A 27,153-nucleotide genomic window follows, 5' to 3' on the forward strand; every position below is an offset into this window, starting at 1 on the left:
AGCAGTTACCACTTAGCTAAATGCTACCATAGTTACTTAGAAATTCCCACATAGAATCATCTGCATCTCTATTTGTTTGCCTTACTGTCTTTTGATATTTTAAAATTACTGATGATTTTGTCTATTCCATTGAGATCTATCTCATTTCTCTTCTTTTTTTTTTTTCAGAATATTCCTTCTCTATAGTCGCATTTTTTTCTGTCAATTGATGCTAAAAATTATTTTGCGAGTTGGAAAAAAATGCAGTTTTAATTTCATTTGCACCAAATTTAATAGATTAATTAGGAGAGAATAGATGTCTTTAAAAGCGAGTCTTCCTATCAATCTGCAAGGTATGTCTGTCTTTTTTTTTTTTAATCAAATTGTTGGGTAACTGCGGGTGTGATTTTTTAATTCATTCCCAGTCATTTCATAGTTTTGTTAGTGTAGTTATGGGAATAGTACAACTAGTTTATTTTAATAAAGAGCCATTTTTGTTTACTTTCCTAGTGACATTTTGTTAAAATTCCAGAATTTTGCCTTTCTTTCTTAATTCATGGTTCTTATAGAAATATGGAAGCAGAAACAGCCCTCGCTTATTTGACAGTGAATATTAATCTTACTATTTTAAGGTTCATTTACTTATGGGTCATTTTAGGTAACTTTCCTATCCTGGGCATTTATGCAAAATTTGTTGACAGTTTAATAAAATGCTTTGTATTTGTCACGTATTATAGGTGATTATAGGTGATCACACATGCCATTATAATTATTGATTAGGCTAAAAAGTAACTTCCTGAAAATGAACATTCTTGAGCTATACTTTATGTATGAATGTGGATGTCTATTTGTTGTGCATATATATCCGTAAATATTTCCCTATTGTTACAATTTTTCTTTGCAATTTCTGAAAATATCCTAAATAAATAGCTTATTCTGCTTTTGTCAGGTTTTTGTATTTGGTTTACCTGTTCAATCAATATATTTGGAGTATTATTTTTTATCAACTGGAAACCAGAAGTATTAGCAATAATTTTTTAAATTTTTATTTTCAAATAACTTTCAGCTTACAAAAATGTATATTATTCTCTACCTTCCTCTTATATTAACATCTTTCATATGCATTATACAGTTACCTATACTAGGAAATTGGTATATTCCTGTTAACTGATGTTTTTATAATCCATGATTGAAAGTGGAATCCTACACTGCAGATAGTTGTCATAGTCTCCTTAATGCCCCTTTGCTTGAGGCAGATGCCCAGTTTTCTTTTATTTTCACAATATTGATGATTTTCAAGAGTCTACAGAATATTTATTAACATAACTCCATATGGGTTTGTGTGATTTTTGTCATTGAAATTGAGGTTGTGCATAAGATTACTACAGAAATGGTACTCCCTTCTCAGTTCATCACTAGAAATCACATACTGCTGATACGCCTTGTGACTAGTGATGTTACTTTGATTACAGTGTTACGTAGCAATTATGTTACAGAAGATACTATAAATACTGTTATACTTATCTGCAAATTTTAGATTCTTGTTGCTTGTAATAATTAATACACATGGTGTTTGACAAATTGTGTTTTTTTTTTGACAAAACACTTTTTTCCTTTTAGTTTCAGAGGTAGAATTTAGTGGTTTGTCAGTTACATGTACCACCCAGTGCTCATTACATCTCGTGCCCTCCTTAATGCCCATCACCCAGTTACCCCATTCTCCAACCCAGCTCCCTTCCAGCAACACTCAGTTCATTTCTTAGAGTTAAGAGTCTCTTAGAGTTTGTCTCCCACCATGATTTTGTCTTATTTTAATTTTTCCTAACTTCCTCTATGTTCATGTTTTATTTCTTAAGTTACACATACAAGTGAAATCATGATATTTGTGTTTCTTTGACTTTTACTTTGATTAGCATAAAACTTTCTAGTTACGTCCACATTGTTGCCCATCATGAAATTTCAATTTTATTATGGCTGAATAATTTTCCATTGTATATATGTACCACATCTTTATCTGTTCACCTATTGATGGACATCTGGGCTCTTTCCATGTTTTGGATTTTGTGGACATTGTTGCTATAAACATTGCAGTGTAGGTGTACTTTCAAATCTCTCTGTTTGTATCAATTAGATAAATACCTAATAGTCCTAATAGTCCCATTGCTGGGTCATAGTTCTATTTTTAAATTTTTGAGGAACCTCCATACTGTTTTCCAGAGTAGCTGCAATAGCTTGCATTCCCATCAACAGTAGCAACCCTTTTCTCCCCATCCTTGGGAACATCTGTCACTTCCTGACTTGTTAATTTTAGCCATTGTGATGGGAGGTGGTATCTCATTGTGGTTTTGATTTGTATTTCCCTGATGCAGAGGGATGCTGGGCATTTTTTTCATGTTGGCCATTTACATATCTTCTTCAGAAAAATGTCTGTTCATGTCTTCTGCCCATTTCTTTTTTTTTTTTTTTTAGGATTTTATTTATTTATTTGAGAGAGAGACAGTGAGAGAGAGCATGAGCAAGGAGAAGGTCAGAGGGAGAAGCAGACTCCCCATGGAGCTGGGAGCCCAATGTGGGACTCGATCCCCGGACCCCGGGATCATGACCTGAGCCAAAGGCAGTCATCCAACCAACTGAGCCACCCAGGCGTCCCTCTGCCCATTTCTTGACTGGATTGTTTTGTTTGTTTGGGGTGTTGAGTTTGATAAGTTTTTTTTTTTAAGATTTTATTTATTTATTTGACAGACGGAGATCACAAGTAGGCAGAGAAGTAGGCAGAGAGAGAGGAGGAAGCAGGCTCCCTGCTGAGCAGAAAGCCCAATGCAGGGCTCAATCCCAGGATCCTGGGATCATGACCTGAGCCGAAGGCAGAGGCTTTAACCCACTGAGCCACCCAGGCGCCCCTGAAATTGAAATTTTGTACTATAAGAGTTATTCCTTGTCCCCCATTTAAGTTTGGATTATTCAATTCAGTGTGGACGCATGGACATTTTTCACTTGTCATTTGGGTTAAATTTATTACTCTTGAATCAAATTTTCCCTCATTTGTCAATTTAGATCTCTCTTTAGTTGGCCTCTGTCTTAAGTTGGCTTCTGGGTCCATATGTCCTTTTCTGAGGACCATATACTTTCTGGCCACCTAACAGTATCCAGGTTTATTTTTTCTCTTGTTCTAGTTATGAGAACAGCAATTTCTCTGAGTAAACCTGGTTCCTTATAGGGAATGGTACTTAGGAAGTAAGTTATGCATCAGAACTTCATTTACTGTTGTGGCCCAGTAATACTCCAAAGTATATATATGTCCAATTTTACTAGTTTTTTTTTTTTTTAAACACTAAGATATTTGTTCTTTTTGACTTTGTGACTAGTTCAGCTTCTGGTTGTCCACTTTGAATAATGCTAATACGACTATTGGCATGAAAATGTCTTGAGTCCCTGTTTTCATTTCCTTTGGGTATATATCTAAGAAATTTGCTAGGAGGCATGGGTATTATCATGTTGAACTCTCTGAGGATTGGATTGTTTTTATTATCAAAATTTTCTTATTCAGGGGCAGCTGGGTGGCTCAGTTGGTTAACATTCTGCCTTCAGCTCAGGTCATGATCCAAGGGTCCTGGGATTCAGTCCTCCATTGGGCTCCTGCTCAGCAGAGAGCCTGCTTCTCCCTCTCCCTCTCCCTGCCACTTTGCCTACTTGTGCTCTCTTTGTGTTTCCCTCTACCTCTGCCTGCTATTGCATCTGCTCCTGTTCTCTCTCTCTCTGTTCATAAAATAGACACAATCTTGGGAGAAAAAATTATATATATATATATATATATATATATATATGATCATAATAATGAACTTAAACATACTGAGCAACTAAAATGAATAATTTTCAGTATTTTGCCATATTTTGAAAGTTACAAATCCCAAGAAATTTCAATCTTGAATTTTCTGAATGCATATAGAAAAGAGTTTTATTTATTTATTTATTTTTTTAAAGATTTTATTTATTTATTTGACAGACAGAGATCACAAGTAGGCAGAGAGGCAGGCTGAGAGAGAGGGGGAGGCAGGCTCCCTGCGGAGCAGAGAGCCTGATGTGGGGCTTGATACCAGGACTCCGGGATCATGACCTGAGCTGAAGGCAGAGGCTTTAACCCACTGAGCCACCCAGGTGGCTAGAATAGGTGGCTAAAAATTCTAGAAAAGAATTTTTAATAACTATAATATAATATGTATTATTATTATTAAGTAGAATCCTTTAATGAGTTTAAAAATAAATTCTCATGTAAATGTGTGAGTGGGTCCAAAGATACCATAAGAATTAGTAAATCTGGATCCAAGCTGGGACCATGCATTTTTATCTAGGCCATTTTTATTTTATATTTGGTTATTTATAGTAATCTAGTCCTAATATTAAATCTTTTTCTCTCTTTTAATATAGGACATTTTCCCTTGCTTTTTTGTTTCATGTGTTACATATGTTAAAGATAACTTGATACTTTATAATTCATTTCATTGGGAAGTGAAGACTTAAGACAGGATCTTAATTTTTCTGTTTTTTATATATTCCTATTGATTTTATCCACTATTTCTGGTGTATTAAGTGCGTTGTTATGACTAATATACATGTTATTTCTACCTTGAGGTTTTCTCTGTCTGTCTCTTTCCTGTATTCTCTGGCACGTACCTATGTAACTATCTATAAAAATAACAGAATTATATAGACTATATATAGAATATAATATACATTCTTATTTGTATATAGAATATAGACTATTATATATATATATATGTATGTATATGTATATATAGTATACCTGAGATATATATATCTGTGGTAGACCATAGCAAAAGTATAGCTCAGACTTTTAAATACATGATGGGTATGTGGAAAGAGGAGTCTCCTATGTACAAAGCACTATAAGTAATTGTGACAGATTCACTATTGTTAAAGGTCTGTATCTCTATCTCTATTAGGGACCATCTTAGTCTTATTAATATGACTTGCTATTGGTGTCCTGACCTCAATTTTCTTTTTTTTTCTTTTCATGTTGAATATTTGACCATCTGTCAATGTTTCATGATCATTTCTTACACTATGTCGAAAATAGAAGGTGAATATGTACTTAGATTTTCTCGTGTCTTATCCTAGAAATAATAATTAAGGCTTACATCGCTTTTATAATGTCTTCTCAATGTATTTTGTTGTATTTCCTCATTTGGGGGGTCCCATTACTTGTAAAGGATAATCATTATGCTACCTGGTGAAGAAAATATAGTAATAAATCATTATAGTGTATCACAGGGGGATATATAAAGTACTTTGAGGTATTTCTAGATAAAAAAAATACTATTCAGGGGTGTCTGGGTGGCTCAGTGTGTTAAAGCCTCTGCCTTCTGGTATTCAGCCCTGCATCTCTGCATAGGCAGGAAGGCTGCTTCCCGCTCTCTCTCTGCCTACTTGATCTCTGTCAAGTAAAATAAAATCTTAAAAAAAATACTATTCATATGTAATGTGTTTCTAAAATAGTTACATTCAAATCAACACTTGAATAATCATGCATTGCATTCCACTTGGCTTGTTAATGTATAATTCCTTGAAGCTGTAGCAGCCGTTTTTTTTTAAGATTTTATTTCTTTATTTGACAGACAGAGATCACAAGTAGGCAGAGAGGCAGGCAGAGAGAGAGAGAAGGAAGCATACCCCCTGCTGAGCAGAGAGCCCGATGCGGGGCTTGATCCCGGGACCCTGAGATCACGACCTGAGCCGAAGGCAGAGGCTTAACCCACTGAGCCACCCAGGCGCCCCGAGTGGCAGCCCTTTTTAAAAAATAATCTGTTCTATTTATATTTGGAAAATATCAGGCTACTTGCCTTTTAAAACTATTACATTCCTAGATTCGTCAACTAGTATATGACATCCTTGTCACAGGCTATAATGTCCTCAATTTGCTGTGATAGCTAGGTGTAAATGACATACCATATTGGTTTTATTAATTCTTTTGTCATTAAATCATTTTTTGAAAACATTTTATTTATATATTAATTTATTTGAGAGATAGAGGGAAAGAGGGAGAACAAACACAAGCAGGGGGAGTGGGAGAGGGAAAAGCAAGCTTCTTGCTGAGAAGGAGACTGAGATCAGGACCTGAGCTAAAGGCAGATGCTTAATGACCAAGTCATCCTGGTGCCCCTCATTGGTTATTTATTACCGGAATATTTTCAATGGTAGTACAATATAATTCATTTACTATGAGAACAGTATGAATTTTTTTATTTTTTTTTAAAAGATTTCATTTTATTTATTTGACAGGGATACAGTGAGAGAGGAAACACCAACTGGACATGTGGGAGAGGGAGAAGCAGAGGGAGAAGCTCCCCACTGAGCAGGGATCCTGATTTGGGACTCGATTCCAGGGCTCTGGGATCATGACTTGAGCTAAAGGCAGACACTTAACCACTGAGCTACCCAGGGGCCTGAACATAAGAATTTTTAAATTTGAATTCCTATATAGTTAAGGTACAATGTTAAATTAGTTTAAAGTGTCCACATAGTGATTCAGGAATTCCATGTATCACCTAGCATTCATCACAAGTGCACTCAATTCCTATACCCCCCACATCATTTCTAAGAACCATTATTTTTTTTTCTCTAGAGGTAAGAGGTTTGGTTTCTCTCTTTCTTCTGTTTGCTAGTTTGTTTCTTAAATTCCACCTATGAGTGAAAGAATGTAGTATTTGTTTTTTTATGACTGACTTATTTCACTTAATATAGTACTCTCAACCTCGATCTGTGTGGTTGCAAATGATAGTTTAATTATTTTTTTTAAGATTTTATTTATTTATTTGACAGAGAGAGATCACAAGTAGGCAGAGGCAGGAAGAGAGAGAGAGAAAGAGGAGGAAGCAGGCCTCCTGGTGAGCAGAGAGCCCAATGCGGGGCTCAGTCCCAGGATCCCGGAATCATGACCTGAGCCGAAGGCAGAGGCTTTAACCCACTGAGCCACCCAGGCGCCCCTAACTATTTTTTATAACTGAGTTACATTCTGTCATATATATGATAGAAACACACACATCTGTATCCATTCATCAGTCAGTGGACACATGGCTGTTTATATAACCTGCCTGTGTAAATAATGCTGCAATAAACTTAAGGGTGGATATATTACTTTTAGTTAGTGCTTTTGTAATATTTAGGTAAATGTACAGTAGTGTGATTCATAGGTCATAAGGTAGTTCTATTTTTTAAATTTTTTTATATTTCATTTATTTGACAGCGTGCCAGAGAGGGAACATAAGCAGGGGGAATCAGAGAGGGAGAAGCAGGCTTCCCACTGAGCAGGGAGCCCAATGCAGTACCCTGGGATCATGACCTGAGCCAAAGGCAGACACTTAACAACTGAGCCACCCAAGGACCCCTATTTTTTAACTTCTTGAGGAATCTTCATACTGTTTTTCCAGAGTGTCTGCACCACTTTGCACTTCACCAAAAGGGCAAGAACGTTCTTTTTTATCCACATCTTCCCCAACCCTTGCTGGTTTTTATGTTGTTTATTTTAGCCATTCTGACCCGTGTGAGGTGATGCATTATTTTTTTTTTAAAGATTTTATTTATTTATTTGACAGAGAGAGATCACAAGTAGACAGAGAGGCAGGCAGAGAGAGGGAGGGAAGCAGGCTCCCTGCTGAGCAGAGAGCCCAATGCGGGACTCGATCCCAGGACCCTGAGATCATGACCTGAGCCGAAGGCAGCGGCCCAACCCACTGAGCCACCCAGGCGCCCTGATGCATTATTTTAATTTTGATTTGCATTTTCCTGATGATGAGTGAAAAGCATCTTTTCATGTGTCTGTTGGCCATCTGTACGTCTTTTTTAGAGAAATGTCTGTTCATGTCTTTGCTATTTATTATGATTTTTGGGTGTTTAGTTACATGACTATATATTTAGGATAATGAATTCTTCATCAGATGTGTCATTTGCAAATATATTTTTCCATTCATTAAGTTGCCCATTAGTTTGTTGATTATTTCCGTTACTGTATGGAAGCTTTCTATTTTTATTTTTTTATTTTTTTAAGAGCAGGAGAGTGAGAGTGAGTGGAAGGGAAATGGAGAGGGTGAGAGAGTGAATCTTAAGAAGGCTCCATGCTCAGCACAGATCTGATTTCTCTGAGACCATGACTTCAGGCAGAGTTAGTAGTTGGAGGCTTAACCAACTGAGTCACGTAGGCACCTGAGAAGCTTTTTATTTTAATGTGTTCCCAGTAGTGTATTCTTTCTTTTGATTCCCTTGCCTCAGGAGACTTTTCTAGAAAAACAGTTGCTTCAGCTGATATCAGCAGATTTATTGCCTGTGTTCTCCTCTAGAATTTTTATTGTTTGAGGTCTCACATTAAGGGATTTCATTCACTTTGAATTTATTTTTGTGTACAATGTAAGAAAGTTGTCCAGTTTCATTCTTTTGCGTGTTACTGTCTACGGTTTCCCCCACTGTATTTATTGAAGAGATTTTTTTGCCATTGGATATTATTTCCTGCTTTGTTGATTAATTGAGCATATAGCTGTGGGTTTATTTTCTTTTTCTTTTTATTTTTTTTTAAAGATTTTATTTATTTGACACAGATCACAAGTAGGTGGAGAGGCAGGCAGAGAGAGAGGAGGAAGCAGGCTCCCTGCTGAGCAGAGAGCCCGATATGGAGCTTGATCCCAGGACCCTGGGATCATGACCTGAGCTGAAGGCAGAGGCTTTAACCCACTGAGCCACCCAGGCGCCCCTTATTTTCTTTTTAGTTTCACTTTTCTATGTGTCCATTTTTGTGCTAATACCACACCCTTTTGATTACTAGAGCTTTTTTTTTTTAAAGATTTTTATTTATTTATTTGACAGAAAGAGAACACAAGTAGACGGAGGAGCAGGCAGAGAGAGAGGAAGGGAAGCAGGCTCCCTGCTGAGCAGAGGGCCCGATGCGGGGCTCGATCCCAGGACCCCGGGATCATGACCTGAGCCGAAGGCAGCGGCTCAACCCACTGAGCCACCCAGACGCCCCGCGAAGTTGCTTTTTTGATTCAGGGTCTTTTGTGCTTCGATACAAATTATAGGATGTTTGTTCTAGCTCTGTTAAAAATACAGGTAGTATTATTTTTTTAAGATTTCTTATTTATTTGACAGAGAGAAAGAGGGAGAGAGAGATCAGAAGTAGGCAGAGAGAGTAGGAGAGACAGGCTCCCGTGCTGAGCAGAGAGCCTGATGTGGGACTCAATCCCAGGACCCTGAGATCATGACCTGATCCAAAGGCAGAGGCTTACTTACCCCACTGAGCCACCCACGCGCTCCAATACAGGTGGTATTTTGATAGGGATGGCAGTAAGTGAGTACATGGCTTTGGATACTGTATACATTTTAACAATATTGTTCTTCCAATCCATGAGTATTGAATGATTTTCCATTTCTTTATGTTTTCTTCAGTTTCTTTCATCAGTTTTTATAGTTTTCTGAGAATAGTCTCTCATCTCTTTGGTTTGCTTTATTTCTAGTTACGTGGTCTTTGGTGAAGTTCTATATGGGATTGATTTCTTAATTTCTCTTACTACTGCTTCATTAATGACATCGAGAAAAGCAACAGATTTCTGTACTTTGATTTTTGTATACTGTGACTCGAGTACTTGAGTTTGTGCGTCAGTTCTAATAGGTTTTTGGTGGTGTCTATTGAGTTTTCAAAATAGAGTATCATGTCATCTGCAAAGAGTAAAAAGTATTTGCCTTTCTTTCCACTTTGGATTCCTTTTGGTTGTTTGCTGTTGCTAGGACTTCTAGTACTATGGTAAATAACATGTGACAGTGAGTAACCCTCTCTAGTTCCTGACCATAGAAAAAAAGTTGTTTTTACCCACTGACGAAGGTATTAGCTTTGGGTTTTTCCTGTATAGCTTTTATTATATTGAGGTATGTTTCCTCTAAACCTACTTTCTTGATGGTTGTTTTTTAGCATGAATGGATGTTTTACTTTGTCAAATCATTTTTCTACAGCTATTGAAATGATCATATGGTTCTTCTGTTTTCTCAGTGTGGATTTATCAGATTGATCGATTTATAAATTTTGGACCAACATTGCAGCCCAGGGATATATCCCACAGTGATTGTGGTGAATAATTTTTTAAAATGTATTGTTGGGTTTGTTTTGCTACTGTTTTATTGAGAATTTTTGCATTCTTGTTCATCAGGGTAATTAGCCTGTAGTTCTCTTTTTTAGTAGGGTCTTTTTGTAGATTTGTTACCAGGATGATGCTGTCCATGGAGAAGGAATTTGGCAGTTTTGCTTCTTTTCTATTTTTTTTTTTTTTTTTGGGAATAGTTTGAGTAGAGTAAGTATTAACTCTTTAAAGATTTTTTATTTATGCATTTGACAGAGATCACAAGTAGGCAGAAAGGCAGGCAGAGAGGAAGGGAAGCAAGCTCCCTGTTGAGCAAAGGCTTTAACCCACTGAGCCACCCAGGTATCCTAGTATTAACTCTTTAAATGCTTGGTAGAATTCACCTGTAAAGCAATCTGGTTGTTGACTTTGTTGGGAGATTTTTGATTCCTATTTCAGTTGCTCTGCTGGTATAGGTCTTTCAAATGTACCATTTCTTCTTGTTTCAGGGTTTTTTTTTTAAGATTTTATTTATTTATTTGACAGACAGAGAAATCACAAGTAGGCAGAGAGGCAGGCAGACGGGATGGTGGGGGAGGCATGCTCCCTGCTGAGCAGAGAACCCAATGTGGGGCTCGATCCCAGGACCCCGAGATCATGACCTGAGCTGAAGGCAGAGGCTTAACCCACTGAGCTACCCAGGTGCTCCCCTGTTTCAGTTTTTATAGTGTGTATCTTTCTAGGAATTTATCTGTTTTTCCTGTGTTGTCTAATTTGTTGGCATATTTTTTTTCATAGTATTTTCTTACCATTGTACTCCCCTGGTATGTTTGTTCTTATTTCTCCTTTATCGTTTGTGATTTTATTTTTCTGGGCCTATTTTTTTTATAAGACTGGATAGATATTTATCAATTTTATTAATTTTTTCAGTGAACCAGCTTTTGCTTTCATTGATTTGTCATATTTTTCTTTTAGTGTTATGTTGTTTATTTCTGCTATTTATATTATTTTAAAATATAATATATATTATTTTTGCTATCTGTATTTCTGTCTATATCATTTCTTTCTGCCAGGTTTTAGCTTTATTTTTTCTACTCTAGTGCCTTTAGGTATAAATTTAGGTTGTTTGAGATTTTTCTTTGTTCTTGAGGCAGGCTTGTATTGCTATAAACCTTTCTGTTTTAGAACAGCTTTTGCTTCATCCCAGGGGTTTTGTGCCATTGTTTTTATTTTTATTTTTATTTTTTTTTAATTTTTTTTTAAAGATTTTTTATTTATTTATTTGACAGAGAGAGATCACAAGCAGGCAGAGAGGCAGGCAGAGAGAGAGGAGGAAGCAGGCTCCCCGCTGAGCAGAGAGCCCGATGCGGGGCTCGATCCCAGGACCCCGAGATCATGACCCGAGCCGAAGGCAGCGGCTTAACCCACTGAGCCACCCAGGCGCCCCCATTGTTTTTATTTTAATTTCGTCCTGTGTACATTTTGAGTTCTGCTTTAATTTCTTGTTCAACCCACTTATTTAGTGGCGTGTGTTTTAATCTCCACATATTTGTGGTCTTCCAGATGTTTTCTTGTTGATTTCTAATTCCAGAGTGTTCTAGTTAGAAAAATGCATAATATAACTCTGATCTTCTTGAATTTGAGGTATGTTTTGTGGCCATGTGATCTATAATGGAGAATGTAACGCACGCACTTGAATAAAATTAGTATTCTGTTTTTCTAAGATGGAATGTTTTACATATATGTCATAAGTCTATCTGGCCCAGTGTGTCATTCAAAGTCAATGTTTCCTTGTTCATTTGCTGTTTAGATGATCTGTATTTCAGCGTTATTAAAATGCCCTACTATTACTGTATTACTATCAAATAGTTCCTTTTTGATTTTTTGATGTTTTGTGTATCTGTGTGCTCAAATATTGGGTACATAAATATTTAAAATTATGTATTTTCTTGTTGGGTGATCCCTTTTATTATAACTTACTATTGTCCTCTGTCTCCTTTCTTTAAGGATTTTTAAGGATTTTTAAAATTTAAATTCGATTAATTACATATAATAATGCATATATTACTATATTAAAATGGTACTATACATAGTGTGTTAATATGTACTATACATAATACTTATAATGAAGCTCAGTGCTTCATCAGTCTTAAATAATACCCAGCACTCATTACATCACATGCCCTCCTTAATGTCTATCCCATCACCCCCTCCCTTCCAGCAACCCTCAGATTATTTCCTATGCTTGTCTCTTATGTTTCTCTCCATTTCTGATTTCATCTTTATTTTTTCTTCTCTTCCCCTAGATCCTCTGTTTTGTTTTTTAAATTCCACATATGAGTGAGATCCTATGATAATTGTCTTTCTCTGACTAATACCACTTTGCCCTCTGGTTCCATCCACAGTGTTGCAAATGGCAAGATTTCATTTTTGATGGCTGAATAGTATTCCTGTGTGTGTGTGTGTGTGTGCGCGTGTGTGTGCACACGTGTACACCACGCACTTATCCATTCATCTTTGAATGGACATGAGGACTATTTCCATAGTTTAGATATCATGAACATTGCTGTTACAAGCATTAGAGTGTAGCTTCCCCTTCAGATAACTGTATTTGTATCTTTGGGGTAAATACCCAGTAGTGGAGTTGCTGGGTCATAGGGTAGCTCTATTTTCAACTTTTTTTATTTAAAGATTTTATTTATTTGTCAGACAGAGATCACAAGTAGGCAGAGAGGCAGACAGAGAGAGAGGAGGAAGCAGGCTCCCTGCTGAGCAGAGAGCCCGATGCGGGGCTTGATACCAGGACCATGAGATCATGACCTGAGCCAAAGGCAGAGACTTTAATCCACTGAGCCACACAGGTGCCCTTCTTTTCAACTTTTTGAGGAAATTGCATACTGTTTTCCAGAGTGGCTACAATAGCTTGTATCCCCACAAACTGTGTTCGAGTGTTTGTTGTTTCCTGACTTGTTAATTTTTAGCCATTATGTGAGGTGTGAGGTGATAGTTCACTGTGGTTTTGATTTGTATTTCCCTGGTGTTGAGTGATCTGGAACATTTTTTCATATGTCTGTTGACCATTTGCATGTCCTTGGAGAAAAGTCTGTTCATGTCTTCTGCCCATTCCTTGATTGTGTTATTTGTTTTCTCTGTGTTGAGCTTGATACATTCTTTATAGGTTTTAGATACTAATCCTCTATCTGATACGTCATTTGCAAATATCTTCGATTCTTTTGGTTGTATTTTTGTTTTGTCTGCTGTTTCCTTTGCTCTGCAAAACCCCTTTATCTTGATGAAGTCAGACAGTTCATTTTTGTTTTAATTTCCCTTGCCTTTGGAGGTGTGTCCAGTAGGAATTTTATGCAGTCCTAGTCACAGAGGTTGTTACCTGTGTTCTCCTCTAGGATTTTGGTGGATTCCTGTCTCACATTTAGGTCTTTAATCCATTTGGAGTCTCTTTTTGTGTATGTATTAAGAAAATGATCCAGTTTCATTCTTATGCATGTGGCTGTGCAATTTTCCCAGTACCATTTTTGTTTTGTTTTGGTTTTTTTGTTTGTTTTTTATTGTGTTGTTAGTCGTCATACAATACATCATTAGCTCTCGATGCAGTGTTCCAAGAGTCATTGTTTATGCACCACACCCAGTGTTCCATGCAATACATGACCTCCTTAATACCCACCACCAGGCTCACCTATCCTACCACCTCCCTCTCCTCTAAAACCCTGTTTGTTTCTGAGTCCTCAGACTCTTGTGGTTCGTCTCCCCCTCCAATTTCTCCCAATTCACTTTTCCTTTCCTTCTCCCAGTGTCCTCCATATTATTCCTTATGTTCTACAAGTTAGTGAAACCATATAATAATTGACTTTCTCTGTTTGAATTAATGCACTCAGCATAATTTTCTCCAGTCCCATCCACCCTTTGTCCATTGGATGTTCTTTCCTGATTTGTAAAAGATTAGTTGACCATGCAGCGAAGGTCCATTTTTGGGTTCTCTATTCTGTATCGTTGAATCTATGTGTCTATTTTTGTGTCAGTACTATCGGTATTGATAATAACAGTTTTGTAATATAGCTTGAAGTCATGCATTGTGATGCCACCTCAGATCTCTATAATTCGAATGTCACTATGCTTGACAAAGTTACTGAGTTCTTGTAAGTTTATTCTCATTATTCAGTGTTTTGTTTTGTGTTTTAACCAAACCTATTCAGTTTGATTGCTTTCCATTATTCTGTCCTCTAGGTCACTTATATATTCCTCTGCTTCCTGTAACCTACTATTTACTCCATGTACTATAGTTTAAATTTCATTTATTGGGTTCTTCATTTCTGATATATTTTGTATTTTTATTTCTTTGTTTTATTTTTTGATGTCCTCTATTCTTTTCACAAATCGAGTGTGTATCTTTATTATTATTACTTTGAATTCTCTATTAGGCATATTCTTGTTTCTCTCTTTCATGGTCTCCTGTGATTTTATAGTGTTCTTTCATTTTGACAAATTACGCTGTTTCCTCCTCTTGTCTGTTTCTGTTTCTGTGAGTTAAGAAAGTCAGTTACATCCTCTGCTCTTGAATGCAGTGGCTTTATGAAAAACAGGTCCTGTAGTGTTGTATCCCTGGTTCACCAGAACCTTGCATTTAGGGGAGTCTCCTATGGGTTTTGCTTGCATTGTGCTATTGTACCTAAGTAGCTTTACCTTTTAGTCCAAATGTCTGCATAGTCCCTCTGCCTGTTTTGGGTTATGCTTGCTGTCTGTTGGTGTCAACCTCTCTCATGAAACTTCTCAATATTTAGTTGTGGAGTTTGTTGTGTAATCTTTGGATCATTATCTAGTTTATTAACTTTGATTTTCATGATGTGATACCTGGTTGTAATTGTGCAGTAGGGTGAGGTTATGGTCCTCCTATCCTAGAATATCACCTCCTAGAAGAACACTCCTTTTTGTATCACATTATAATGTTTGGTGGTCATGCAGTGTTTAATTTCTCCATAAGCTTTTCTGAAAATAATGGCCTCTGTTCATTATTTTATTAGTAGGTGAACTTTTGCTCTAATTAAATAAAATTACTCTTAATACGGAATTTCTTGTAAATAAGAGTTTTCTAATTTGTATTCCCACAAGCAGTGTTAGAATGTTCTCCTTTCTGCGCAACCTCTCCAACATTTGTTTCTTGCCTTGTTGATTTTTACCATTATAAATGGTATAAGGTGGTATCAGTGAGATTTGGATTCAAATTTCCCTGATGGCTAATGATGATGAACACTTTTTCATGTCTGCTGGCCATTTGTATGTCTTTGGAGAAGTGTCTGCTCATGTCTTCTGCCCATTTTTTGACTTGACAACAAACCATGAGAGACATATAAAAATATATAAAATAAAATTTTATGGTTTCACTTGTGGAGCATAAAGAATAACATGTAGGACAGTAGGAGAAGGAAAGGAAAAGGGAAGTGGGGTAAATCAAAGGGGGTGATGAAGCATGAGAGAATGGACTCTGAGAAACAGGGTTTTAGAGGGGTCGTGCGTGGGGGGATGGGTGAGCCTGGTGATGGGTATTAAGGAGGGCATGTATTGCATAGAACACTGGGTCTTAAATGCAACCAATGGATCATGGAATACAACATCAAAAACCAAGGATGTACTATAAGGTGAGTATAAAAACAGCACACAATTAAAAAAAGGAGTTTTCTATATCAACTAATTAAAATTCTTAATTTAAAAGAAAATGTAGGATGCGTATTGGATCCTTTGCCTTTACTTGTAAATTACAGAATAATTAATTCAATGTCTTATTAGTCACCAGAGATGATTTGTATATGTGCTATAGTGTAAAGACATAACTGCAAAAAATTTGAGTATTTATATTGCAAAGGTAATGAGTGTTAAACTTAGAGTTATTGAAACCAATATACACATGTAGATATAGGAAATTAGGTAATATACATTTTAATTTTTCCAATTTATTTAGATTTGTATTTAATTTATGGAATTTATTTCAGAGCTTGCAGTTATGTTTTTCCTCAAGCTTTATAAAATTCAGTTTTATTCCACATATATATAAAGAGCACGAGAGAGCTTTTGAAAAATTTGTAAATATGTTATTTTTGACTTTTTTTAAGTTTGATAAAAATAACATGTTCCATATTTCATTGTAAATATTAATACCCAAAGAATAGAACTGTAACCATGAATTTTTTTTAATATTTTAAATTTTTTATTTCTTTTCAGCATAACATTATTCATTGTTTTTACACCGCACCCAAAAATTTTTATTTAAATTTATTTTTTAAAAGATTTTATTTATTTGAGAGAGAGTGTTAGCGAGCATGAGAGGGGAGAGGGTCAGAGGGAGAAGCAGACTCCCCCGCTGAGCAGGCAGCCTGATCTGGGACTGGATCCTGGGACTCCAGGATCATGACCTTAGCTGAAGGCAGTCGCTTAAGCAACTGAGCCACTCAGGTGTCCCTTAAATTCAGTTTAATTAACATATACTGTAGTATTAGTTTCAGAGGTAGAATTTAGTGATTTCATCAGTTGCATATAACACCCGTGCTCATTACATCAAGTGCCCTTCTTAACGTCCATCACCCAGTTACCGCATCTTCCCATCCACCTCACCTCCAGCAACCAAATTTAAGTGGCATTCTCTATTATTTTTATATACTTTATTCTACGACTTTGTAAGTCTCTTGTGAGATACTGTACTTTTATTCCATGCATAGATCTGTCTTAGTTTACTCACCACTGAAGTAAGGACAAATACTGTGTTTAACTAAAAGAATTCATGAATATGAATGAATAATTATTATATACAAATAGCTAAGAAGAGATCTTGGCTATCCCAGTGCTCTATTTCCTGACCGTATTTATATTTGTGCTTACAGATTATTCAGGTAGGATCTGGTTTATCACATTTTAAGTTCTTGGTCCATAACTTTAATGCTATAATCCCATATACTCATGAGTAATACTTGGTTGCTGCCACTGAGTATATATTTAGTATATCCAACTTCATTAAGTTACTTCATAGGTTCATTGATTATACAATCACATTTTTTAAAAGATTTTATTTATTTATTTCATAGGGAGAGAGAGATCATAAGTAGGCAGAGAAGCAGGCAGAGAGAGGGGGAGGCAGGTTCCCTGCTGAGCAGAAAGCCCGATGTGGGGCTCGATCTCAGGACCCTGGGATCATGACCTGAGCTGAAGGCAGAGGCTTTATCCCACTGAGCTACCCAGGCACCCCTAGTTTTATGTTCTTGAAGATTGTAGGCAACTTTCATCATAAACTCAGTATAAAGGGCAATACATCATATGTTACTGGAAGATTGTAGGTTGCATGAATATTTTCATATGTTTAAGAAGAGGGAGGGCATTAGCAAATAAAAATTTAAAAAATATATGAGAATTGAGTAAATGAGTTGGCTGTTAGTTAATCCGATACCATTTTTGCGGTGGCAATTTGTTGAATTATTTTCTGAAAACTAGTTCTTAAGGATAGTAGAGGATCTTATTTTGTTATTTTGTGTTTTTCTGTGTGGCACCCAGAAGGGACTGTTTAATTGCTTTAAGTTATAGTTGATAGCACCTTCTCAGATTTCTTTCAGAGTACAAGTCACATAATATTCTACAGTGAATGTGAGTTTCATCTCACATATCTGGTCTTCATGGGTAGAAAATGCATGAAAGATTTGATTAGGAAAAAGTGCAGGAAGACTTAGTCATTTCTTCTTGGAAAACAATTTCTAATGCAGATAATGAATAGGAGACAGTAAAAAATTTTCAGGTGTATTCATAAGTTACCTTTGGTTAGCTTTTAAGTGTAATTTTTTATTCAAGTATAATGAACATACAGTCTCAGGTGCACAATATGATGATTCAGTAATTCTATATATTACTCATTGCTCATCCCAATAAGTGGCCTCTTAATTGCCTTCAGCTATTTCACCATCCCCCTACCCACCATCCCTCTGGTAACCAACGATTCTCTATATTTAAGACATTTTTTTTTTTCGTTTATCTCCTCCTTTGTTTTTTTTTCTTAAATTGCACATATGAGTGAAATAGTAATGACATTTAGTTAGCTTCTAAAAAAGTTAACAGTATGATTTCTTTGATTATTGTTTTCATCTGCTCTATTTATATCACATGTCTGGTAATCATTTAAGCAATATTTATTGATAATAAGGTGAAACAGAAGACAGAAGTATTAAGGAAATTCGGAATAGGTCTGTATTTCAAGAGGCTCTTTTCTATGCTAAGGATAGCATTATATTTATAAGAACATATATAAATACAGGCTATCTGTTTCCTCTAGAATGATTTGGACATTTATTTATTCATTTAGTTTTAAAGATTTTATTTATTTGAGAGACAGAGCTCACAAGTAGGCAGAGAGGCATGCAGAGAGAGAGGAAGAAGTAGGCTCCCCGCTAAGCAGAGAGCCAGATGTGGGCTGGATCCCAGGACCCCGAGATAATGACCTGAGCTGAAGGCAGAGGCTTCAACCCACTGAGCCACCCAGGGGCCCCCAGATATTTATATCTGCAATAAATATGTCACAGAAGAATCTTGTTCTCAATAGATCTGTTCCTTATATGTATTACTGCAAAAGATAGAATATTGAGAGTTGAAGTCTTAAAATTGGCAGTGATAATTGCCACTAAGTTTATCTTAAGATTAAACATCAAAAAGAAGAAATGTATTACACATGAATGCACAGTAATGCAATAGTACAGAAAATCAAGAACTTTACAGGTTCATTAGGAAATAGAAAGTGCAATAAAATTACCTGCAATCACTGGAGGGAGTTGTTAGCCAAATACAGAAAAATGAAGTTTCACGCATTTCTTCCAGTATAGAGCAGGATGGATTTTACGTGAATCAGAGGCTTAAATTAAACAGGAAATTACAGAATTACAGAACATGCTGAATTTCTTTAGCTAGGAGTGAAGGATATTTTATTCCTTATTATTAAAATTCTAGAATTGTTAAGAAAAGAAGTGATGAGTTTCATAATGTTAAAATACCATAATGGGCAAAGCAAACACCAAATGATAATTAAGAAAGGATACTTGTAATATAAGAATGCTGAAATCTCCTAATACAGATAGATCCTAATATGGGGTAGAAAACTACCAACAAAATCTAAGGACAACTCATTTATTTTTTTTATATTTTATTTATTTATTTGAGAGAGAGTGAGGAAGAGTGAAAGCATGAGAGGGGAGGAGGTCAGAAGGAAAAGCAGATTCCATGCAGAGCTGGGAGCCCAATGTGGGACTTGATCTTGTGATGCTGGGATCATGGCCTGAGCTGAAGGCAGTTGCTTAACCAACTGAGCAGCCCAGGCACCCATGACTAAATAGATAGTCATGGAAGGAATAAAAATTGATATGGAAGTATCCTTGGATTTGTTTATACTAAGTATAATTATAATTAACAATACAAACAAGATATAATAAATGTCTCAGCTATTAGATTTCCAGTAAGTCCAGGTATTTGACAACACTCTCTTTCAGCAAGCTGAGGGGAGGGAAATCTGGTAAAACTGTATGATGGTGGTAGTGTATAACTTAAAACTTAATAAGGATAGGGATTGAGTATTTAGTGAATTTATTTAATTTGTGGCAAATTCATTATATATCTTGTAGTAATATGTAACCTTATAATTGATTGGTAAGTACATGTAAGGTACTATGGAATGATTTTTGGGACATAAGTATAAATAAGATATAAGTGTCAGGATGTAGGAAGTGATGATAGCAAAATGATGGTTTATAAAAAAGATTTTACTTATTTATTTGAGAGAGAGTGTGTGCACTTGTGTGGGAGGAAGTAGGGAGGGAGTAAGGAGTAGGAAGGGACAGAGGGAGAAGGAGACTCCAAGGTTTATTCAGGAGTTTGACTCAGAGCTCCATCCAGGGACTCTGGGATCATGACCCAAGCCAAAGACAGACACTTAACCAACCAAGCCATGCAGGTCCCCCAAAAAAATGATTTTATCATCACAACTATGTGAATGTTCTTTGTTCCTGTTGCCTGGGTAGCATCTGAAAACAGTTTAGGTCTTTCAACAGAATTTTGTAAATAGCTAATTCTTACATTCAATGTCCTACAAAATAAATGCTGTTTTAATGGAAAAAGTTAGAAATAAAAGGATGGAATACATTTTGATTTAGGTAAGAATTCAAGGGATTGGTGGTTTTGTTAGTACAATAAAGAAAAGATTTGGTATTCCTTTAAAAGTTGTGTAAATATAAAGACAGCATTTTTTTTTTGTACTGGGGATAATGGATATTTCCAAAATCCTGAGCTCTTCTCTCCTTTTGTTTTCCCTCAGAATGATTTTTTAAAACATTTTAATTTTATCTTATTTTTTTTCAGTTTTCCAAGATTCATTGTTGATGCCTCAAACCCAGTGCTCTATTCATTATGTGTCCTCCTTAATACTTACCACCAGGCTCAACCATTCCCTCCACCTTCTTCCCCTCCAAAACCCTCAGTTTGCTTCTCAGCGTCCACAATTTCTCATGTTTCATCTCCCACTCTCATTTACCCCAATCCCTCAGAATGATTTACCGTAGCTCTTGAAGGGTTTGGCCAATACTACAAAGTCATAATAGAGTTACCTGAGATTCTATGGAAAAATTTCATTTTTTTTAATTTTTACTTACTTAGGATTTTTATTTAAATTCCAACTAACATATAGTGTAATATTAATTTCAGGTATACAATATAGTGATTGAACACTTACATACAACACCCGGTGCTTATCACAACTTTGCAAAGATTATAAAGTAGAGATGTCATTTGAGGTTAATCCTGTGGTCAGACTGATTTGATGCACATTTAAGCAAATAATTTAGGACCTATTTACTACTCTCAGCTCTGATGTGAGAGTGGAAGGGAGTATGGATAAGAAACAGATATGTGGATTATACATTGATAATGTGAAATGAACAGATGAATAGATGGTCTTAAGGATGAATGATTTGATGGATATATCCCTGAAAGAATATGTGGGTAGACTGATTCAGGAAAGATTAATTCGTAAATTTTGGTTACTTTAAATTACAAGGATGTATTCTTAAAGACTGTTCCAATAGGAATTTGTTAGGTGACCTGGGTTCAGTGACAGTCACTGATAGGCCAAATACCAGAAAGACCATGATTTTTTCATGTCACTATGATCACAACATAAGAGTTTATTGTCACTTGGAGATACAACATGGAAAATTACATAATAACTTGAGAAATAATATTTTAGATTTTGTCTTGGGTAAAATCAATCATATACACATCTGTAAACTTAGAGGGTTCACAAGCTATTTCTCCCATGTCTTCAAAGGGAGAGTAGACAGAACATATGAATCAATAGTAATATCTACCATAGGATACATCTCAGACTTCAGATAATGAGTTTACTTTGTATTTACACATTAAATTGTGAGTCCTTCTCATTGGGAACAAACAAAAAAAGATTCATCTAGCTAAAAGTCCAGTATTTCTCAGTTGTGCGCTCTTCTCAAGAGGTGATTTCCACTGATGTGCGTGTTAGATCTCACTTTGCCTACTCTTGATAAGCAGACATAGGAACTTCTTTTTTTTAAGTATTCATTTTTTTTTAAGATTTTATTTGTCAGAGAGAAAGAGCCCTTAAGAAAGCAATGTAGAAAATATCCTCCAAGGGAGGTACAGAACTTTTCTATTTATAGAGAGTTGTGCCTAAAATTCATTTTAATTCTTAAACACTCTCGCATTTTTTAGTTCTTTGGGTAGTAAAACTTAGTCAGATTATGTCATGGGGGTGCCTGTGTGGCTCAGTGGGTTAAGCCTTTGCCTTCAGCTCAGGTCATGATCTCAGGATCCTGGGATCGAGTCCCCACCAGGCTCTCTGCTTGTCAGGGAGCCCGCTTCCTCCTCTCTCTCTACCTGCCTCTCTGCCTATTTGTGATCTCTCTCTGTCAAATAAATAAAATCTAGGGGCACCTGGGTGGCTCAGTGGGTTAAAGGTTCTGCCCTCAGTTCAGGTCATGATCTTAGGGTCCTGGGATTGAGCCCTGCATCAGGCTCCCTGCTCAGCAGGAAGCCCGCTTCTCCCTCTCCTACTCCCCCTGCTTGTGTTCCCTCTCTCACTGTGTTTCTATCAAATAAATACACAAATAAAATAAAAATTAGTGGATGAAGGAATGCAAGATGGGATACTTTAAAAGTCAGCTGTGAAAGTGGATATAATGAACTATTGCTTTATGTAACTGAGGGTACAACAGTGGATGAATCAGTGCAGAATTGGATGAATGAAAGACTGGATCGAAACTAGAATATTAAGTGGATTGTTAATGCAAGAATAAAGAATTAATGTTTCAGAAAGACGGGAGGTATATATGGCTTGGTGGACTTAATGTTCAGTGAAGGCATAGTTGTTTAGATCTGAGTGGTTTCCAGAATGGATTGTTGGGTGCAGGCATCATCTGCAAATTAATGGGTGTTTAGATTCATAGGTGCACATATGGCTGGCTACAGTAATGATGAATGTAGGGATCAATGCATACGTAAATGGTTTGTGTGAGTGTGATAATCTCATTGATTCTTTCAGGGTGGCTTAATAGACATACTGATGCATAGATGGTTTAATTCAAGAAGGGATGGTTTAGGAATTTTGTTACTGGAAGAATAGACTAATATAAAATGACGTATCTAAAGTTGAATTTAAAAATGGTTAAATTAAAAACGGTTGAGGGATATAGGCTAATTAGTTATTTCCAAACTTAGAAAAATTTAGTGACTGCTCTCTCAATGTATTGTGATAGTCATTTTTAAAAAGCACAAAACAAACAAAAAACCAACTATAGTGAAATTATGAGAGTAATTTTGTATGATACCATTTTATATTTTAATAATTGGGGGACTCTTAAGAGATTGATCAGAGTCAACTTTACCATCAGTATTTTATGTTGATCATGCTATATATGACAATTTTCCCATATTTTCCACAGTTTTAACTGAGGTGTTACAGCTTAAGACCTGAGACATTTTAGATGCTTCACTACCTGACATTTCTATATCAATCCAAACTCTTGTACTTATTTCTCATTTCTGTGGACTTCATTCTTCAAAAGTACTGGTAAGAATCAGTAACACTGGTATATTATTTGTTGTTTGATGTGGAATCAATTGATAATATTTTAAGATTCCAAACCATTTTTGATTTCCAGAAAAACATAGGTTTATCAAATTGTGGAGTGATTGCCAATTAGATGGAATAGAATAGATTAAAAAAGCTATTAAATTTTGATGCAGTGTTGATACATAGATTGTATAGATTTTGATTTACTACTTTTAATATACTCTTATCATAAAATGTGATGTTGTACAGAGACTATAATCTCTGTCAGTGCACTCAGTAAATGTTAGACAAGGAAGTCAGGCAGGTGGGGAAAAAAGGGAAAAGAGGATAAAAAGGCACTAGAAAGGAAAGCCATTAGGAAGTACAATTTGCTACAAATAATGTGGGTCTTAATGATAGCAGAAAGCTAAAATATTTTTCCAGATGAATAATTTAGGGTATTGGTAATATTATCAGTGGGTAGGTAAGGTAGATAGACATGAGTTGAGGAATATTCTATTATTAATGTTAAGAAGTTAGATCCTTAACACCCTTTCATTTGATGAATGAATGATGATATTTTTCAGTTATTTTCAAGCTTCTCTCTCCCTTCCCCCTCCTTCCTCACTTTCTCTGTTTTTTCTTCCTTCCTTGCCTGCCCACCTCCTTCCTTCCTTTTCTTCCTTCCTTCCTCCTCTCCTTTCCTTTCCTTTCCTTTTCTTCCCTTCCCTTTCCCTTTCTCCTTTTCCTTTCCTTTCTTTCCCCTTTCCCTTCCCCTTCCCTTTTTCCTTTTTCCTTTCCTTTCCTTTCCTTTTCTAGCATGTTTCATAAGCAAGGATCAAAGAAACTGTCTACAGGTAAGGATACTGAGGTGTATATTCTGATTTTTAAGATATGTTTTTTGGCAATATTGATAGTTAGGCTTTTGAGTCATTTGACAGTAAATTTCTTTTTCATCAAACCTCTTATAGGACCTACATGATTATTTTGAGGTTATAGTTTAACTTAAAGTTTTAGTGTTCTCACTTGTATGTAAGCAACACTTAAGGATGTAGAAGTTTTCTTCTAGTTAGAGCTATCAAAAGCATCACAATAAACTGGGAAAGCAGGAAGAGTAGATAATGTGGGTACTGTGATAATGGGGTTTGGTTTTTGGAAAGATTCCTATGAAATTCACAGGGCAGATTATTAATATTTTTTGTACCATTGTCTTTTATTTTTTAACCCTTGACTGGTATATGAATTAACACTGAGAAGTTAACACTAGAAATGGCAGTTCAAAGAATGGATGTATGGGTGTGTAAATGACATGAAAATAATTTGGAATATAATATTGGTACTTAAATCACAGTAAATGGGCTGAGGAAGTAAAATTATGGTTTTGTCGTTCTACTGTAAATATATCTGGTTTTTGTAGTTTGAAGATACTTAGTATATGGCTCATGGGAATTGTTTTTCATGGATACAGTAGAATACTTGACTGGAAGGGTGATATCCATCTGTCCTGATGCATGGCTTTGTGATAATTTGTTGTTTATTTCCATTTGCAATCTACCCTCTGCACTAACCCAGGTGGTGAACATGTGTAGAAGAGGACCATCTATACCTTCTGCGGTGGTACCATGCACAGCATCACCTATTTCCTGTCATTATTTCCCCTTTTGGAAGCTCATTGCATCTTTATAATTCAAAAGGCACAAGTTTTATATATGTACCACCAGGAATAGAAGTGATCTGCTTTTTGGCAAGTAATTGCCCAGAATGTTAAGTACTTTTTTTGTTCTCTGAATATATCTTACATTTTCCTCTATAGTTGTTTACCTCATTGATTTTTTTTCCCTCCATGTTTTACATTAGAAGCAGGAATAAGATTTGTGTGTGGTAAATATAATTAATGCAATCGCATGGACACTTGGTCCCACTAAAGCATTCTAACCAGGCTTTGTCACAAGCTGAGTACCTCCCATAGGCCAGTTTGGATACCATTTGTAAAATACTTTATTTCTCATTTGAATCATGAGCCCACAGTTTTTAGAGAGGTCCCCAAACTAGATCCTTTTAAAACATTTCTGTTACATGCAAATAGACCATTTATAGTTTTACTTTTTATGGTACCTACTAGGTCTCCCTCTAGAACAGGATCTGAGCCTGACCATAGTTGATGTTTTCCTTAGTGCCCAAATTTAAGACTCAGATGCTATCACAATTCCAGCTATGTAAGGAAGATCCAGACTGTAGAACACATAGTTCTATCATTTTATTGTCATCACTGGAATTGGACCAAAAAACCCAAGGCACGAAGATAATTTTACTTTCATTCACATTATCCTGATTTTCATTTGTTTTCTGTTTAATCTAAATGGGCTTAGTATTGATGGCTGTGTTTTTTGGAAGTTTTAACTGACTTTTCTGGAACATAAACTACACTGTCATCAGAGAACTACTAAGTGCATTGCCCAACCTGTCTCAATAGACAAGTTTAACCCCTAGTACATTGAATCAGGGCCATAAGGGATGAATTGGTTATTAAACAATCTAGAACAAAATGTGGTCATTCATCCTCTTTCATTCCTACTTCTTAAGTGTGTCAAGAGTTAATCAGTTGTGCTAGTGGTGTATAACATTTCTAAGCTTATATATAAGTTTATCTGGAATGTATTTTATAAATATGACATTATGGTTTTGCAATTATATTTTTTCTTTAATATATTGTGGACGTATTTCTAAACCAATAAATGAAGCTTACCTACAAACATTTCATTGATTATAAAGTAGATATAATGGGTTTATCCATTTCTCTATTTTGGGAAATGCAGAATAAACCTTTATTTTTGCTGCTACAAAAAATGTTTTAATGTATATAATTATATATATATATAATTACATATATGTATATATATAATATTAAAACACTTGGTCTTCTATGTCTGTAAGATAGATTTCTAGTTGTGGCACTGTTGGATCATCAGCTCTGCATACTTTTAATTTCAGTAGATATTGTGAAATTGCCAGCACATAACTATGGTGTAATGGCTGTGCTAATTTTCATAAAAACTTATAGGATATATATTATCAATCCATTAAGTTTTCAACCAATCTAATAGGTGAAAACCGTATTTTTAACTTAAGTCTTAAATAGTAACTGGCCAGGGATTAAAAAAAAGACCATAAATGTTATGTTTTTTTTATAAGAAAAAATAAAAATAGTACACATTTCCTCCAATCACAAGAGTCATCCTGGTTTTGTTTAGAGGTAGAAACCATTGACCTTTTCTCGGTGGAGGGGTTCTTGGAGGTATATAAGCTTCTTTTTTTTAAAAATATTTTATTTATTTGTCCGAGAGAGAGAGTGCACAAGCAGGGGGAGTGACAGGCCAAGGGAAAAGCATGCACCCCACTAGACAGGGAGCTTGACACAGGGCCACACAGGATCCCCAGTACGTAAGCATACTGTCTTAAGCATACCTTATACCAGTAGTATTTTTTTTTTGCTTTTTATGTTTGAAATAATTTTAGATTTAGAGTTGCAAGAATCATATAGAAATCCCTTTCAGATGCTCTTACCCAGACTTTTTTTCTACATTGTTTTGTTCTTTTTTTTCTTGCTTTCCTGCTCTTCCTCGTTCCCTCTTTTTTTCTCTCTCTTCTCTCTCTCCCCCACCTTATGTTATTCTTACTTTATTAAGTATTTGTAAGTAAGATAGAGATTTTATGTCATTGTATCCCAAAATGTCTCAGTATTGACTTTCTGAGACTCTGGTACAGGTTTTTAAATCAGGAAATTTATTAATAGTACCAACATATTACATTAATATATAGTCTGTTATTAGATTTCACCAGTTCTAATACTGTTCTTTATGGCAATTTCTTTCATCCTTCAGGACCTGGAAAAAAGAATCTGTATTGTGTTCAATCAAGTGTAATGTTTCTTTAGTCTCACTTAATCTG

At 35.7% G+C, this 27,153-nt stretch overlaps 1 long non-coding RNA gene across 1 annotated transcript; it reads left to right on the plus strand.

The window, feature by feature from the left end:
* The first annotated feature begins 171 nt into the window (after positions 1–171).
* LOC125104003 (uncharacterized) lies at positions 172–27,153 on the plus strand. Its single transcript, XR_007128559.1, has 4 exons — positions 172–332; positions 23,096–23,223; positions 24,025–24,062; positions 24,778–27,153. It is a non-coding gene; the product is annotated as an uncharacterized LOC125104003 (long non-coding RNA).

This window comes from Lutra lutra, chromosome 7 (genome assembly GCF_902655055.1).
Source record: "Lutra lutra chromosome 7, mLutLut1.2, whole genome shotgun sequence".
Classification (NCBI taxonomy): domain Eukaryota; kingdom Metazoa; phylum Chordata; class Mammalia; order Carnivora; family Mustelidae; genus Lutra; species Lutra lutra.